At 44.2% G+C, this 19,539-nt stretch overlaps 1 protein-coding gene across 1 annotated transcript in view; it reads right to left on the bottom strand.

Moving 5' to 3' along the window:
* The window catches only part of Ninl (ninein like), a 68,476-nt gene extending 48,937 nt beyond the window's left edge, over positions 1-19,539 (bottom strand). The window contains exon 1 of the mRNA XM_051193952.1: positions 19,446-19,539. The gene's annotated coding sequence lies outside the window, so the exon portion shown is untranslated. The remainder of the gene's footprint in view (positions 1-19,445) is intronic.

The following is a 19,539-nucleotide window of genomic DNA, read 5'->3' as shown; positions in this document are numbered from 1 at the left end:
TTAAGGAGTAATTAGTGCTCTGTACAGCATTTGTCTACTAAAGACCTAGGGGAAATATGATAAAGTCCAGAAACAGCTATCACCTCTGACATTAGAAAACTTAAGAATGTCATTTAATTAATACTGTTGGATCTCTCTGTACTTGTTAGAGTTTGGTCTATCCTGATCACAGATTTAGGTGAGGGCTGAGAAGACTGTAAGACAGAAATTAGCATCCTATCCCGTTATAAAAATCTAGAGTATGCGGGGTTGGAAACATGGCACCCACACAGGGTATCTCAAAACCTCTAAATGGTTAGCTCTAGGGGATCTAACACATGCAGCCTATACAGGTACCTTCACTCACATCTACTTACCCACTCACACAGAGACAAGAGAACATAATTAAAAATGAATTTAAAAGTTTTGAAAAATATATTTGGGGAATAGAATAATATTCAGCTATTTTTTTAAAAAAATTAATGCTCCAATGAGAAGTAATCAATGCAACTAGAGCATTATTTTTGTATCTACAGCAAATAACACTGTTATGGATGTACTGCTTTTATATAAGATTTTATGTTTTTTAAAATTATCTTCTGTTATTATGTTAAAGACATTTGGCTATCTAGGAAACCCTTTACATAGGTACTTCAGGTATCTATATTAAAGTCTTTTACAAGACAGTTCTATAAGCACGATTTTAAAGTGCTTTTTAGTAGTTGTAATAGCCTGTGTATCTGTGGCTTTCAAAGTATGTGTCTACACATTATACATTAAACCAAAGTTTATATACCTCATGTAAAACCTGCTGTTTAGACATCTCTCTCTCTCTCTCTCTCTCTCTCTCTCTCTCTCTCTCTCTCTCTCTCTCTCTCTCTCTCTCTCTCTCTTCTTTGAGATAGGGTCCTCTTGGTATCCCTGGCTGGGCTGTCCCTGAACTCATATAGATCAACCTGCTTCTGCCTCCCTAGTGCTGGCATTAAGATACATGCCCACATGCACTGATTGACTGTGTTTTTAAAAACCCAGATTGACTGTGTTTTTAAAAACCCAATCTTTATTTGCCTCCGCTGAATCAGCATTTAGTGACTGTATATAAGATACACTTTCCATATCACCGCTTTGTAAGGACTTCTGCTCTTCTCTACAATTGTGAGGGGCTTTATTTTTCCATTCATCAGTGCTGTGGTCATACTGTCCTAACGATCCTGAATTCTACTTCAGTGGCAGAAGCTGACTAGATACCTGTTGAACTTTGGTGTATCTCTGCTCTGGAATGATGCTAACTGTGGCTGGCTCTTTTATACATGTATGCTGAGTCTTTGAGGATTCAATGTTTAGAAAAAACTTCCCCAAAGGCATTCTCTAAAACATAATTATGATGCTAACCATTTCAGGTTTTATGCATGTACAGTCCTGTCTTATGACTATTCTCTTTAGCAAGAAATAATTAAATGGGCTTTCACACTTGACAGCCTAAAGGATGCCTGCTCATAATGGACAAATCTGTAAACAAGTACTTAATTTTCAAATTGTTGTGACAATTATTGTTCTTTAAATTTATTTATTTTTATTTTAAATACATTAGTGTTTTGCCTGCAAGTATGTATGTTGGAATCAGATCCCCTGGGAGAGGAGTTACCGACGATTCTGAACTATCATGTGGATGCTGGGAATTGAACCTGGGTCCTCTGGAAGAGCAGCCAGTACTCTTAACTGCTGAGCCATCTCTCCAGCTTCCAATAATAGGTGTTTATAAAGTTTTGTAAGTTCTGTCTGCAGAGTAGTTCTTCTTAATAGTTCCTTTGTTGAGCCTTTTGACTTTTGCATTCTGCAGAAGCACAAAGATACCCAAACAAGTATTTTGGAGATGTTAGGACTTCACATGGAGAACAAACAAAATGGGATCCAGGCTCCTAAAGGACCCTCCAGCAATGGGTGCTGACACTTGCCTCCTTTCCCGCAGTTACTCTGTGCTAAGAAGAAAGCTTCTGATTCTTTTATTTGCAGACAAGGGCTCTCAGAAACTCATGACCTATGTGCACACTGCACAATGACTAATAAGATACATCCTCAATGCCAGGAGTGACAGGTACTCCAAGGCAACTTGGTCCGTGTCATCCTTTCCAAACCACCTCACTAGATCCTGAGTACACCGACATGTTTTGAAAACTGTTTCCACGTGTCCAAAACAGATTTGGGTCAGTTTCAGAACTCATGATGTTTACCAGATTCTAGCTAAACTTGCTACACACCCATCTGTTGGCAAGCATGCATCTAGAAAGGGATGCTATTACAGTCAAAGAAACTACAAGCAGTTCAGAAATGAGTACCATGCTGACCGTGAAAGAACATTCAGCATCCACTGAAGGGAAGGACCTTTATTCACTCCTAACAGATGTGGAAAGGATGACACAGAAAGTTATTTCCCATAAACCTTTCCTCATTTTCTCCCTTCTTCCCACTCAAGTAAAAAATCTACTGAAAGAATAGTAATACATAATCCTCTGGTTTATGTAATACATAATCCGTTGCAGCTTCATCCTGAGTCAAAAGCACAGGTGTACTCCACGGTCTGGGTTCCAGTCCTGCTGGCCCTGAGAAGTGACACAGCCTCCTCAGCTCTTCTATTAGAGAACCCAAGGGGTCACGAGGAGAAGATGTTAGGCAAAGGTCTTCTGATTCTGATTGGTAAATAGCCAAGTCTATAAATGCCCCCTTTGGGAGGATGAAGCTCTGAAAAATCCACCCTCCAAGGTGTGTCCAGGGAGAGAAACATGGGCAACAAACAACAAGCAGAAAAGGATACAAAAGGAATTCCTATTAGCAGTTATTTGTTGTTACAGTTTTGCATGTTTGCTTGGTTTATGGTTTGTCTGCCATTTTTGAGACAAGGCCTTACACTATGTGGCCCCAGCTGGCCTTGAACTTGCAATGATCCCACCAAGTGTTAGAATTATAGCAGGTGTGTATACAGTACAAAATGGTCATTTGTGCAGCCATGATGGCAATTTTGATAGAGTGCTACTCATCTGTGAAGATTACCAGCTCCTGTTGTAAAAAAAAAAAAAAAAAAAATCCTGAGCATGGATGAGCAGAGTCTGGCTAGAGTCAATAAATGTCACTCAAGAGAGCCAGCCATGCACTGGCAAGATCCCCCTGAGTGTCTCAGGAACCCTCCCACCAGCTCAACCTCTCTTCTCAGCAGACTTCCCATTCCAAACCCCACTATACTAAAGGCCATTTCCTATATTTGTTTATGTGAGAATCTTAAGTGGCTACATGTGATCTAATGCAAGGGCTGGAGAAGTGGCATTTTAAACAGAGCCATGCACTGGCCAACAGTGGTCTCTGCCAGGACTGGGGACACTCAGTAGTGGCTGTTGGTGTTCTCTGTGCTTTGGGATCTCTAAACAATGGCTTGTGAGTGACATATGGAAAGCCATTTTTTTTTTTTAATTTTCTTCACTATTAAAGACAATTGTAGAGAAAAAATAGGGGCTGTGGATATGGCTCAGTGTCTAGAATGTTTCCTAGCATGTATAAGGCCTTGGGTTCAAGACCCAGAAGGCTACAAACTGGGTGTGATGGTGGTGGCACATGCCTATAATCTCAGCACTCACTACATGGTGACAGAAGATTGACGTTCAAGGTTATCATTGGCTATACATCAAGTTTGAGGCTACCTTGAGCTATATGAGGCCCTATCTCAGAGAGAGAGAGAGAGAGAGAGAGAGAGAGAGAGAGAGAGAGAGAGAGAGAGAGAGAAAGTAAAGAAATAATAACTGTAGTCATGTCTCATAGTAAAACAAAGTTTCTTCCAAAGAGACAAGAGTTAGCCTAAAATAGTCTAGGTCAGAATTAGCATCTGCCTTACCTAGAGTCTGGTAACTAGAGCCTGTCATAGGTTTTCCCCACCAGGATTTAGTGAGGAGGGTGAGCCTCTCAGGAGGACACACATGGGAAAGGATGTGTCTGGCCTCATCAATGGTGCTTCTGGGTCCAGAACATTCTGCCTTAAGACATAAAGGTCAGAGAAGAAAGACTGAAGGAGACACACCTTTGTGTGGGAGGGTCAAATGCCCATTCCCAGAAAGAGGCAAAGAATTCACAAGTAACACTCCCCAGAGCAGCTAAGGCAGACAGCAAGTGCTTTAGAAAAATGGGTGTGAATTTTCCAGGCAGAGCTGGGAGCGGGGGAGTGGGGTGGGTGGGGTGGGTATGGGGATGGACAGAAGTCCATCATTACATGGTTATTACTCAAAGAATGTTTATAAAACATACACACTCATAACTACCATCCAGAGTAAGAAAAGGCACACTGACAGAACAGCAAGAGAGCCCACTGTGCCATCTTCTTCAAAAGCAACAGTTACTACTCTGTGATGTGGTGTTTGAGGTGTACTTTGAAGGCTGTAAAATTTCTTTCAAATGTCTTAAAAACATCTTTTCTGACACCAATATTCATAGGAGTTCCCTTGGAAAGTGGTATTTCTCCTGGAAATCACAAAGCACGGTGTAATGAAGTACCTTATATTTGACATTTTTTTCCTTCCTTAATTGGAATTCAAAGATTAATTAATCATCCATGCATGACAGTGCACCCAATAATCATAGCTACCAGGAAGGCAGGTGTGGGAGAATCACTTACAGCCAGAAGTTCAAGACCAGCCTTGGCAACATACTAAGATCCACAGCTTTGAAAACAAATCTTTACTCCATCGGACACTTCAGTTTCATGCAATACACACACACACACACACACACACACACACACACACACACTGGATACATTTTAAAACCATAGGTGTCTGTAATCCAATCAAAGTGACCCTTCCATTTCTAGGAGGTGATAGAGATGAGGGTGAACAGAGGGCAAAACAGTAGTCTTTAGGGAATGCAATAGCTGGTAAAGCCATTAAGAAACTCCTGAACCATATCAAGAGTCTTAGCCATCATTATATTCACACTGGACAAAACGCAAAAGGCAAAATACAAAGATGAGCTGCCTAAAAAGCACCTGAAGATAAGCAAAAAGCAGGAGAATTCTGGAAGTGCCATATAATCACAGGGGCACTGAGAGGGTCCCCACGATGGTGCCCACATTCACAAAGCAGCTGGAACACTGATGGGAAAACCAGTATGGAATGTGTGACACCTGCAATTCCTGCACTTGGGAGTTGGAGTCAAAGAAAGAAAAATCCTGTCTCAAAACTGGGAGGCAGAGAGAGGTAGTAGAAAGAGAAGGAGAGGAGAACATGTAGGGCCAGGAAGATTGAGTTGGGGGACAAACAGATGAGAGCAAAAGAAAGAGATGACATAATATAGGGAGCCAGTATAGGTTTGAAGAGAAAACTGACTCTAGAGAAATGTCCAGAGACCTACAAGGATGACCCCAACTAACAATCTGAGCAACAGTGGAAAGGCTACCTTAAATGCCCTGATCACGAGATTGATAACTAACTTATATGCCACCATAGAGCCCTCATCTAGTAGGTGATGGAAACAGAAGCAGACACCCACAGCTGAACACTGAACTGAACTCTTGGAATCCAGTTGCAGAGAGGGAGGAGTGATAAGAAAAGGGGTCAAGACCAGGCTACAGAAACTACCAGAGACAGCTGATCTGAACAAGGGGGAGCTCATGGATCCCCAGACTGATAGCTGGGAAACCAGCATTGGACCGGCTCAGACCCCCTGAACATGGGTCTCAGTTTGAAGGCTTGGGCAGTCTAAGGGACCTCTGACAGTGGAACCAGGATGTATGAAAGGGCTTTGGGAGCACATTCCCCATGGAGGGATACTCCCTTAACCTAGAAGCAGGAGGGAGGACCTAGACCCTACTCCAAATGACAGATTTTGATGATCCCTCCTGGAAGGCATCACCCTCCCTGTGGAGTGGGGGAGGTGGTGGAATAGGAGGGGGGGTCGGGGGCATGGGAGGGGGAGAGAGGGAACTGGGATCAATATGAAAATTGAGAAAAATTATATATATATATACATATATATATACACATATGCATATATATACACACATGCACGTGTGTGAGCACGCACACACACACACACACACACACACACACACACACATACACACACACACACACATGCAGAACAGGGGACATGGCTGAGCAGTTAGGAGCACTGGCTGCTTTTACAGAGGACCTGGGTTCAGCTTTCAGCAATCATATGGCAGATCACAACAGTCTGTAGCCAGTTCCAAGGGGTCCAATGCCCTCTTCTGGCCTCTGTGAGCACCAGGCATACAAAGGCTTGCAGCTTGCCACCTGAGTTTCTGTTCCTCTCCTCATCAGGCAGGCAGAGATCCACAGTCCTTCTTTCCATGTGGATAACAACAACAATAATAACATTCATCTCAGTTATCGGCAGGGCCCAAGCCAGACTCAGCAAGCTGTCATTGCCCATGAGTTGACTAGAAGGCAGATGTGGCTGGCTGCTGAGGGCTGGGGCCACAGTGGAGGGTATGTCTCCAGCTCTGTGTTCCCAGAGATCTTTAAAAACATGATGAGAAGCAGCTCTAAGTGGGTGAACAGAGGCACTGAGAATCAGTACACATAGTGTTGAGAGCTGCAACACCAAGCAGTACAATGTAGAGACAGCTGTGACTCCATTTCACACTCAAGCAGAAGGCCTCTGGCCTCTATGCTCTTCCCCACATTAAGCACCAGGAGCAAGTCACAGGCTTACACTTTCTGCTTTGCTCTACAAGGTCATTTTGTTTCTAAGGCCTTGTATTATTCTCCAGGGTTTTATGTTTTGTATTATTTTCAGTTTCCAGCAATTACCTGCAAGCAGTGTCTGTCTCAAGATTGCTGAGCAACCTTGTCCTCTACACAGATGACTATCTGTGATGACTTGCACTGCACCGCAGAGATAGTCAAACCCAGGGTGGTTCTTTCACATGAGTGAAACCAAGTCCACAGGGCTCCCCAGCCCGATGATGACCCAGGGCCACAGAGCACTTACCAACTGCCAAGTCACGTCCAGATGACAGAAAATGCTCTGCTGGGCAGGAGCCTCAAAGATCGGCAGTACACTGTAACTTGCTGGGGTACAACACTGTGCACACATGAGCCACAGACAGCCATGTTCTAGACAGAAAGGCCAATGCAGTCTGCGTGCACCGGCAATCTGGGCACCTGGTGAGCCAATGCCAGGGAAATCACTGGAACCCAGGAATTTGAAGCCAGCCTGAGCAAAACAGCCAGATCCCATCTCAAGCTTTAAAAAGGGCTGGGAGAAGCAAGGTAGAAAGCATTCACTCACCAACAGGCATTTATTGAGCACCCATTGTATACCTCATGACATCCTAGATCCTTAAGTACTGCAGCTAACATGGCAAGAAGGTCAGTGTACATACATACAGTATACATATATGTACAAAACACCCATACACACAAAATTAAATATTTAAAAATAGGGGTGAGGAATTGGAAGCAGGGGATGGATTAGACAGTCTTAGTAACTAAAAAGGTCAAAAGTCTGGGACTTTGGCCATTTGCGTCTGCTTGAATGTGCCCCTTGGCAGGTCACATGCTGGAAGTTTTGTATGAAGCAGGGTAGTGTCAGGAGGTGGCAGAACTACTAAAAGGGACATGCCCTCAAAAGACATTAAAGGAGTTCTAATGAGAACCAGCAGGTCCCTGAAAGAGTAAACTTTTATGAGAGTAAGCCTGGTCCCTTTAAACCTGTCTGGCTTTCTGTCTTAACATGTGACCTCTTCCACACCAGCTCTGCTATTGTGATGCCACCACCAGGGTGACCTCACCAGAGGGTTAACGGATAAAGTCACCCAACTTTGGACTTGTAGCCTCCAACACTATGAGCTAGACAAACTTCTACTCTTCAGAAAAAAAAATTCAGCTTCAAGCACTCTCTCATAATAACTCAAAACAGGCTAACAGCTAAATAAAACAACTGAAAATGAGAGACGAATACTAAAATGTTGAGACCCACAAAGAGAAAGACTCAAGCCCTATGGATGGACTCTGCCTACATCTTTAGATGACCCTAAGCCTTGCATGTGAAGAAGCAGCTCCCAACACTCAGCTAAGAATAAAAACTGAAATGAGATGTGAGCAGCCGCACAGCCGGACACCTTCCTTCCCAGTGAAGGTAAAAATCAGTGCTCTTCCAGCGCACCCACATCTGTGCTGTTCATTTCACAAACCAAGAAGTAATTCAAAACCTGCCACAGAAAAGCCAAGTCAAAACAAAACCACTCTCAAGAAAAACACATGCAGAGAACCACCCAGAAGCTCCCAAGGTTGGACCAAGTGACTTTCAGCTCCTGCCTGCCACTGTGGCCACTCAGGGGTGTGGCGGAAAAGGTTCTGCACGGGAGCGTGCACACCAGGAATCTTGGCAGAGAAACAAGCTATGTTAAAAGGACCAGATGGAAGTTCCAAACTGGATGCCAAATATCTGAAACTAAAACCTCACCTGATGGTTCTGCGGCAGCACAGAGATGACAGAGGGAAGAGACAGGGACTTAATTTCACAAGGTGAGAAGCACCCAGTCTTCAGAACAGAAAGTGATCTAAGGTGTATGAATGCACACGCACATGCATGCATACACACAGACATATGCACATACATACATACATGCACACACACACGTGTAACAATAATTAAAGCAAAAGAGGTCACGATTTGAAAGAGAGCAAGGGGGAGGGGCATGTGAGGGTTTTGAGGGTAAAGGGAAGGGAGACATGATCTAATTATAATCTTTAAAACATTATTAAAAAAAAAAACTGCCCTAGGGTTGGAATGATGGCTCAGTGGTAAGAGCATTGGCTGCCCTTCCAGAAGACTGAGGTTCAATTCCCAGCACCCCTGTGGCAGCTCACCACTGTCTGTAACTCCAATGCTAGGGATATGATGCCCTCTCCTGGCTTCCAGAGGCATTGCATGCATGTAGTTCACAGACACAGGTAGGCAAAACACCCACACACAAAAAAACAAAACAAACAAAAACAAAAAACATTTTTTAATCTAAAAAAAAAAGAAAAAGGAAATTAACTCCAAGACTAAAGAATTAATTTCAAAGGCCCAACACACAAGGTAAGAATGCAATAGAGACTTTTCCCTAAATGACCTAAATGTCTACACATTTTGCCATTCTGAGTAGTTTGTTTCATTTTGTTTTAGTCTAGTGACCTTAAAGGTTGAGGCACAAAATAAATGGGGGCCTGGGAGATTTTCTGAACACTTGCCTGCCAGTGTGCAAGTACTGGGACTTCCCATCAGCACATGGCTGAAACTTGGTGGAATATTTGCTAAATAACCTTTGATAAACAAAGCTAACATTTCTTAAGCACGAATATCTGGGTACATTCCTAAGCACTGATGCATTGAGTCTTATGAGGGAGGCTCCACCACTGTTCCCAACTGACAGGTGAAGAAACCAAGGTATAGAGAGGTAATTTGTTCAAGGCTGTCACAGGGCAAACCCTCAGTTGACTTAAAGGCTGTTAGCAGCTGGGGAGACACTTCAGCAAGCACAGGGACCTGCATTCAGCACCCACATGATGGTGTGACCCAAAATCACAGACAGGGTTCTGGGTTCACTATCAGCCAGTCTAACTAGGAATAAACCAACAAACCACCAGTGAGCTCCAGATTCCATGAGAAACCCTGTTCTCAGGGGATAAAATGATAGGTAGAGCTAGACACCCAACATCCTCCTCTGGCCTCTACACTGACATGCAGGTGCACCACCGACCACCCTCTCTCTCTCTCTCTCTCTCTCTCTCTCTCTCTCTCTCTCTCTCTCTCTCTCTCTCACACACACACACACACACACACACACACACACACACAGAGCTTTCCCACTGGCTTTGCTGTAGATAATGCCTCTGACTGTACACTGAAAAGTTGCATTTTACTATCTTGTTGAAGAAGTTGCGTTTCACAGACCTCCCCTATCCTCCACAGGAAGTTGCTTGTCTCTACCTCCTCAGTTCTCCAGGGAGAAGCAGCCTTCAGTTATCATCTCCTGATGGGGAAAATGGTGCCTTTTGTAACTGTATTGGAATACAACCAGAGAAAATGAGCTAAAAAAATGCAAGTTCTAGAACTTTTTAATCAGAAACTTTTTTTTAGATTCACAGAGCCTGGAATCCCTGTGACTTAGAGAGAGCATCCTTGCCTGGTGTCAGGAAAGTAGACCTCCCTAAGTCTCTAAGCACCCTGTGCCAGCCTGCCTTCCTAACTCCCTTAGTACGCCTTGTACCCCAGAACACCCCAGCAAGATAGCCTTGTTGGCCACAGGCTCCATGATAGCTGCCCTAGTGAGGGTTTGTATTGCTGTGATGAAATCATGACCAACAGCAAGTTCGGGAGGAAAGCATTTATTTGGCTTACACTTCTATATTGAAGGAAGTTTGGGCAGAAACTCCAATAGGGAAGGAACCTGGAACCAGGAGGTGATGCAGAGGCCATAGAAGGGTGCTACTTTCTGGTTTTCTCAACCTGCTTTCTTATAAAACCCAGAACCACCAGCTCAGGAATGGCACCAGCACCATCCATAATGGGTTGGGCCCTCCCCCATCAATCACTAATTAAGAAAATTACTTATAGTCAGATCTTATAGAGGCATTTTCTGAATTGAGGTTCCTTCTCTTCAGATTACTCTAGCTTATGTCAAGCTGACATAAAATTAGCCAGTACACTGACTTTCCAAATAAATCTTTTTCCTTGCCAAACAACTGGCTCCTCCAGCGGTTGTTTTTTTCCAGTGGCAACAAATATGGGTCTTGGCTATGAGGCCATAGAGCTGATTAAATGAGTCTTAACTTCAGTTACAAAACCAACTTTAAAAAAAATACAGTTCCTTATTCCTACCAACAGTATACAAACACATCAAGACTTTTTATTAGAACCTAAAGAAATGTTTCAGGGCTGGAAAGATGGCTCAAGTGGTTAAGAGCACTGGGTGCTCTTCCAAAGGACCCAGATTCTATTCCCAGCATCCATAAAAATGTTTCTACGAAGTGCAGGGATTTCATATCCAAAATATATTGGAACATTATCTCTTTCATTTCCCTACTAAATGGAAATTTTTAATATCATGCAAGAATATGTATTAGTACCCTAACTATAGCGAAAGAACATTAATGTCAACAGTCCACCAAATTAAGAAGGAAAAGTTTCAACCAAGCTCTTCATACCCCACCCCAGTAAGATGCTTTCTCATCACCAGAACTTGAGTGTAATTTTTTTCATGTTAGCTATAATGGAAATAAGACAATAAAATAGCACAGCCTATAAAATCTAATCAGGAAGGCCCCAAAATGTTCACATACACACACTCTTCTCATAATTACTCTCTTTCCTATTTGAAATTCCAGTCATACAATGTGGAGCCTGAGGCACAACACATACTGTTGTGTTGTTTGGTTTAATCTCTGTACATAAACAATCCAGAGAATCTGGAGAAAATCACTGTTTTGGATTTCTACTTCTAAAGAATGGGCCTGCTGTGAAGGTCAACACCAATGACTGGAAGACTCCAAAGGGATTCAGAATTGTCCCAAACTAGTCCTCCTAATGCAGATAGATAAACAACCGTCCAAGAAACCAGGCAATAGGAAGATCATTGGATTTCTCTACTGTAGCTGTTTAAAAGACTCGCCAAACAAAATAACCTAACAAGTTATAATCTTGGGCTGATGTAAAGTTTCCCCTTAGTCAAGCAGGAATCCAGAACCACTAAAAATTAGACTTGGGCTGGAAACCTTTCAGTGCTACACAGAGAGCCTCAATTCTAAAGAGACTACGTAAGTTTGTAGCCCTACAGTGGCAGGAGGCCCAGGAGGAGACAGCAGAGCTCCCAAGGGACACTGTAACTACTGCACAAAGGGACACTGTAACTACTGCACAAAGGGACACTGTAACTACTGCCCAAAGTACCTGTTCCTTGAGGCAGGGAGTAAATTACCCAGTGAAAATAAATTCACCCAGTGAAAAATATTCACCAGGAACTTGTAAACTGTACAGAAAGGGAACTTGAGGGGAATTCTAAGAGCCAGGAAGCAGAACAGCTCAGGCTCATACCTGGTCCAGATAGAAGCTCACACAACTACTGGCCTAATGTGCTTTGTCAAAGTCTCCTTTTAAAAGCACCCCTACTGTGAGTCCTAGACGTTAACGTTACAGCGTCTTAGCTTATCCCATCCAGTATCTTTAAAAGTAACTTCTCGTGACAAATAGGGCAAGCGAGGCATGGGCAGATGGATTCTAGTTATGTCAAGAAATGAGCTGAACCAAACCCAGCACAGGAGGCTGAAGTAAAAGGAACTAAGAAAAAACTACATATTAAACATGGATCCCAGTGGCATCCCTGGGTTTAGTTTGTATGACTACTCTGTGATGTTTTCAGTTATGAAGTCACATGCTAAAGCATTTCTTTGAACATGATACCATCCTTCCACAAATCTATACTGGGGCATATCTGGTTGAAGACCTCATCTCCACCTTTCCCACAACCACTTTAAGGGCAATCTTCTCTCTCCATTGGGGATAACTTCTGCCCTGGAACTTTCTTAAGTCAGCTCTGACTGAAAACCAGCTTTCTGCTCCCTGAGGCAGCCAACAAAGGAAGACAGGACTAGAGTGTGAAGGTGAAGGCAGAAATCCAGCCTAAAGTGTCTATGTGTACAAAGTGAAGGCTGGAAACAGTCAAAGCAGGAGACCAGACTGGTGCACCAGACTGGTATGAAACAGAAAATGTTTACATCTGACATTCCAGGACTGTCATCTTCCCCTCCGCTTTAGACCGTGGAACCAGGATCAGACACAACCCTTCACAAAACCTAAGAGGCCATGGATACTAAGGCAAATGGTGAAGAAAAACAGTGTCCAAATTTAATGGATGTGAAGATAGCCCCAATTTTAAGGTGCACCCCAATTCAGAACCATTATCATAAAGAAGGTATATCTTAGAATAAGGAAGAATACATGAGCTTTTCGGAGTCATAGACTGTGAAACACCGTGAATAAGGGGGCAGATGTTTTCAACATTTTAATAATTTTTCTTTTATCTTGAGAATTTTGTACATGCATAAAATGAAGCATGGCCAGACCCACCTTCCACTTCTCCCTTCCAACTTCCCCCAAATCCTCCCCAGCTTGGCCCCTTCCCACTTCGTGTCTTTTTGTTTGTTTGTTAACCTACTAAGTCCAATTATTGCCGCATTCATGCACAGCTCCAGGGACATGATTGGGGCAGCAAGGGAATGAGATAAAAACAAATACACACAGACACAGACGGAAGGCTGGGATCAAGGGGTCTGGGCTGTCTGCTGGAGAAACCTCAACATCCCAGAAGTTTGGCATGTTTGTTATATAGAGTTGAACAGAGAGGCAGGGCTAAAGCATACAGCTTCACGGGAGCTGGGGTTATTACACACAGATAAACAAGAAGCAGAATTTAGAGTATACAGCTGGACCCAAGGAGACAAGTTTAACTAACTTTGGTAGGAGGGACAGTCTCCATAGGGCAGTCTTCAGATGCAAGCATGGGCGGGAGGAGAAAGTTATAGTGGATATTCTCTGCACCCATAGTAAACACCCAGCACCCCAAGGAAGGCTTTGTCATCCCTCTGAGCCTGAGGGACCCTTATGTCCCAGATATAGTTATGTCTCCATCAACAATACACATTCGTTCAGGACTTCAGTAAGGGCTTTCTGAGCTCCCTACAAGCGAGCACTGCCCACTTAGGTTTGTGTGTGGAGTCACCCACTGAATCATGAGAAATCTGCCAGTGGTCATGTGTTCAAAATAGAATGATTCCCCTCCTCTAGTAATGATCGACTTTCAGTAACCCCTCAGTAAAGGATAGGCCCAGGACAGCACTCCCCATCTATGTCAGAACTGGGGCTGGATCGTCTCATGCAGCTAACCACAGCTGCTGTGAGTCAAGTCTAGAAGACAGCGTTTCTCAGAGCTCATTATCCAGCCCTTACACTCCTTCTGCCTCCTCCTGGGAAACACTCCCTGAGTCCCGTGGGAGAGAGGGGGGCATTACAGATGTCCCATCTATGACTGAGCACTCTTAGCGCTCTGAAACTGTAGGAGCCTCTGCATTAACCCCTACTCACGGCAACAAGAGGCTTCTCTTAAAATCTTAACATTTATTTTCTCAGTGTCTCTGTATTTGTGTGTTAGTTCAGGAGCACGCACAGGTGCGTGTGTGCATTGGGTATGCATGCGGGGTCTCCCTACCTTCCACGTGTTTGAGTCAAGTCTCTGTTTACACTAATGCACACTGAGCTGTTGTCCTGTGACTATGGACGTCTCTCTCGTCTCTGCCTCTCTTGCCGTAGGAGTGCTGGGATCACAGTCTTACTATACCACATCTGGCTCTGTGGAACTGGGAGGCCTACACTCGTGCTTGAGCATCAAGCACTTTACCACTGAGCCATCTCCTGACTCTTTTTAAAATCTGCTACCAGACATCTCATCAATACCATTTCCTTTTTCATCTGTTGCTGGAGAATTACATATTTGGGAGGCCCCAAACCACCTTGCTTTCCTCATTTTCCTGTGCTCCAGTGTTGAGATTTGTGCATCTGATGGGTCAGTTATCTAAGCCACAGTGCTGAAAGGTTTTCATGGCAAATGCCTTTCTCGTGAAGATGTGTCTTAGGGTGCCTGACTGGTATGCAATTTTGATTTTGGCTCTGGCCAAGGAATATGGTGTAATCTCCCCGCAGTAGGTTTTAGGAGTTGTGGGCAAAAGATAAAGGAATGACTTGGGACTGATGCACATGGCAAGCGGGATGGGATGACCATGTGTGAACCATACCAAAAGGAGGGTGCCTGAGTCAGTCTACCTGAACTGGTGTGTTCCAGGTTCAGTTCGAGACCCTGCCTCAAAACAGTAAAGTGAAGAATGGTTGAGAAAGGCACCTGACATGAACTTCTGGCTTTCGTGTGCAGGCACATGGACAGATAGACAGGCACACATGCACACTCGCGCACACACATTCCCCTAAAATTTAGCTCCTAATTCCTGGAAGCTGGGCTCTATTTCTGATAGATCACAATCGGGTCACACATAGGGCCTGATACAGCTAACCAACTACCCTTGAAATGAGGCCTATACAAGCCGACCAGGAACCAAGCATCCAAAGCCTATTTCTCCCATGCTTCCACAGCATCCAGCCTCCAAGCATAGGACCTACCTCACATCCAAGGATTCTCATGCATAATAGTTAGAAAAAAACCTGAGACATAAGAGAAAGCATTCCTCTTCCTCCCCTGGTTCTAATTTCTCTCTCTTGCTGAGTGACACAAAGAATTTTAACAAAACTGATTCATCTACCTGCAAAGAACTGTACTCCCCTTTATCAGAAACAGCACCAACAACACTGGTGAAATGGCTAGTGTGTACCATGCCTGAAATTCACATTCCTCAGAACTTAAGTAAGCCTCCCTTTGACCCATGCTTCATCTCTACTAGCTCTCCCTTCTCCAGGCACAAGTTAGCACGATCTACCTAGAAAAGTCTTCTCTTTAAAGGCAGATTCCTATGGAATAAGAAGAAGGACTATCCCAGCACTCCCCTCTAATATCTAAATGTAGTTGCAGAATAAGTAGCTTCAAGTCCCTCGATTACATATACAGCTGCTACTGGGGCCCTTCAGTGTGTTTATCTCCACTCTTTAAATGTGTCTTGTCTTTCTGCTTCATCAACACTAAATGCTCTACACTGATCATCTTGAGATTTCTTTTTGTACACACACACACACACACACACACACACACACACACACACACACACACACGAGTAGAAGAAGTCCTGGGTGAATGTGTAGTATCGACATGGGCATAGCCATGTCAAAGACCCCAGTGACTCAGAAACATGAAAATGGCAAAGTTTTACCCAGGTGACACTCAGAGGAATAACAAAGGAATATCAAAGCCCTCCTGTAGTTCAAGGGTTTAAGAAGACTGGCCAGTATGTGCAAATACTAGCAACCACAGCTTACCCCCGTCCCTCCAGGATGACTACTCCCCTACAGTGACCTCCTACTGAGACTGGCTATTGCCTCCTCCTTGTTCTGACTACAGTAGGTGCTTCCACGAGAATGAACACATCCTACCCAATCCCAGTTTGATTATATGTCTATCTGTTGTTTCTTCACTCCTACCACATCCCAGTCAGGTTTCCAAGGTCAAGGCATGCCAGACTCAACACTTAGACACACAAACACACAAGCTCTGAAGGTCCTTGAGTTGTACTGACACAACACTAAGTTGTATCTCCTGCTGTTGTTGACTGTTCTAATGGACTAGATTCCATTCCTTGTTCTTCGTTTCAAGATCTATTTTATTATTCGTGTGTTATGTGTGCATGCAACCGTGTGCACATGACCAGCAGAAGGGATCAAATCCCCTAGAGCTGGAGTGCCAGGTGGTTGTGAATTACCTGACCTGGGTGCTATAAACTAACGCTGGTCCTCCACAAGAGCAGAAAAGCACACTTAACCAATGAGCCATCTCTTCAACCAAAGTCCTTGCTCTTTTTTGTTAGTTAGTTTGTTTGTTTTTGAGACAGGATTTCTCAAACTTGATTGATCAAAATTATGTGTAGGACTCTGGTTTCTTTGAGAAACAAAACATGGCTTGAATGTAAGGGGGACCACACCCCAGCCTTTGGGAAACAAAAAGCTCAGAGGCTCTCCATCACTTAAGTCTAAGCAGTTGAGTCATACCACAGACAAAGGAAAGTGCATGTGTGTGTGTGTGTGTGTGTGTGTGTGTGTGTGTGTGTGTCCCACAAATGGGAGATATACTCCACATGCTTCATCGGCTCTTAAAAGACTTCTGTTGGTTCAAACAGAGCTGTATGAAAGTTGTAGACTCAAGGTCACCCAGGAGGATGATTCAGGGAGCTAAGCCAACAACTGTGGTCACCCTCCAACAGCTCCAGGTAGAGTCTGAACCAAAGTTTTGGCCTCCTGCTGTGAATAACCAAATTTCTGGCATTGCGCCTGAATTTCTAATTCATATTTGAAGCCAAGGACTGAGTTAAACCCAAACCTAGAGTCACTGACACTCAAATACTGATGAGCAGACAAGTAGCAAAGCACACAAAAAGAAAGCTCTTCCAGGCCAGGAAATGTTGAGTTCAGGTGTGAGGCCAGGACACTGACCCAGATTTCATATCCTGCTCCTAGATCTTTCTTGAGCCACAAAAAGGAGGGGTACCTAACATGTGCCTAATCATGGCATTCTTCATTCTTCAAAGGCAGGTATCCATACTAGGAAGAAGGTGTTCAGACAGGATCCTCAAGTGTTTCCAGTCTCAAATGTCACATGTATTATCTTGAAAATTTAGAGAGGACCACCCACCAAATAACATCCAAACCCATACTTTACAGTTAGAATCCTGTTGAACATTCCTAAAGATGCAAATTCTAAGGGATTTACACCTGGCTGTCAGCAAATGACCCCAGCCTACCCATGTCCTAGCATGGACCTAACATGTCTTCAAACTGCCATGTAAAATGTGTTAGGAAAAAAAAAATCTGTTAGTTTGTACAGACTTTAAAAAGCTAAATCCTAACTTTTCTTTTATAAAGTGTTATTTTTCCAGGTCAGTATTGTTAAATCTTATCTAACATTCAAGTTTTCTGAGAAGGCTGTTTTCTCGTTTTAAAAAATAAAAAGCAGTATCCTTCTCCAACTTTTACTGAATCTCCATTTTATATAACAGAGAGGTCCTACTTTTCTATGCCATAGGAAGACTGGTGTTGCTAATGACAGGGATACACACTGAGAAACGAGCCACTTAGCAATTTCATTACCATGCTAATATCACTGTGTGCACATATACTTAGATATGGAAGGTTAATCACCTGAGTGGCCTCTCAACCCAGTCAACAAGCTGCTTGAGGGTGCTGCTGGCAACAACAGAGCATGCTGTCTTACAGGAAGCTTTCTAAATAGTGAAACCAAAGTCATGACAGATGTACAGCTATAGCAAATACATAACTGAGTAAGAGCTGCTCATCTATGTTATTGTTACTGGGCTGGGGATGGAATTCAGTAGTAGAGCTTTGCATACCTGAGACCATGGGCTCCACCTCCAGTACCCCCAAAAGTAAACATTATGCTCTACACCTATCAGTATGCAATAACGCTTATAAAGCTAGCAGATCAGAACGTCAACATCAGCGATTCCTTGAACTAGGATGTAGCAATCATTCCAAGGATACAGGGATGGCATCCCTAATAGGATGTTTTCAGTTCACACATGTGGTTTGTCCTCCATCAGAGCATGAGTGTCTGGCAAATGACTACAGACTAGCTTGATCTGTAGCAGTTTAGGCCACTAGCAGATGATGTAAAACAAAGCCGGCAAGCTGGCTGCTGCCATAGTAACTACCTCCACCGGCAGGTACCTTCTCATACACACCTGTTCTTGTACACAGTTCATAAACTGCTTGGCTTAGTGTTCTGTTGAGCAGACCCATTTCCTTTCTTTCTTTTTCTTTTCCTTTCTCTTTCTTTTTTTCTTTTCTGCTTTAAAGGTAGCATAATCCACAGTCAAGAACCTGGAAATCTCAGCCAAAGCCTCTAAGAAGAAACACCATCTTCAGAGTCCCTCTGGGCTACCTGCATTGTGCATTAGTTGCCTGGACCTTCTTTCTCCCCGGTTCCAAAGCTTGACTAAATCTGTAGCGAAGACAGAGCACCTCGCTCTTCACTTCTACCTACGTACAAACAGCTACAAAGAGCACCTAACAATGTGCGTGCGCCAGAAACCTTGGATTGGACTCCCACCGTAGAATCTATGAACTTAAAACAACTAGTCCGAACCCAAACACGGGATCACTACCATTCTACTACTGATGGGCCAGTCTTGGAAGTGCACAGCAAAGTAGCAGAATGGGTGATCAGACAGGGACGACCTTGACACAGATGCAACAGGTTTCTCCGCCCCAGAGAGGTGTCCCAGTTTTCAACAACTAAGTGCAAACTGATAATACAACCAGAGATCACAAGGCTCAAGAGAAGCCGATGAGCAGTAACAATGCCAGCAGGTGATTCCAGGGGTACTGGTGGGCGCAGACACAAGCTGGGCAGGTTCCCTTCGTCAAAGGAGGACGAAGGCGGGAAGCGCAGCGGGCTCATGCAACCCGCGCTCCGAGTTCGTCAAAGTTTGGGGCGGCGGCTGCACCACACGCTGAGTTCGGTACCGACCACCCCTCCCGGTCCAAGAGCGCCCCAGAGAAGCAGGACTCCGGCGTAGCGTTCCGAGCGCGCGCCCGCATTCCAGTCATTCGCTCCGCTATGTACTGGCCCCAGCATAAGGATGCTGACCCCGGCTGCCTGGCTCGGCCCTCCTCGGCTCCACTCGGCTCCGCTCGGCCCCCTTCGGCCCCGCTAGGCTCCCCACCTCTCGGTTCCTCTCCCATGCCCTACTCACCTGGGGAGTGGGAGGCTCCGCTCTCTGCTCTGAGTCCCCGATGTGGACGCCGGGAGCCTACCGCAAAGCGATCGGGTAGGTTCCCCAGTCGTGC

Source organism: Phodopus roborovskii, unplaced genomic scaffold (genome assembly GCF_943737965.1).
Source record: "Phodopus roborovskii unplaced genomic scaffold, PHOROB, whole genome shotgun sequence".
Lineage (NCBI taxonomy): Eukaryota > Metazoa > Chordata > Mammalia > Rodentia > Cricetidae > Phodopus > Phodopus roborovskii.
The sequence above is the reverse complement of the archived record's forward strand: the minus strand, read 5'-3'. Positions and strand labels throughout refer to the sequence as shown.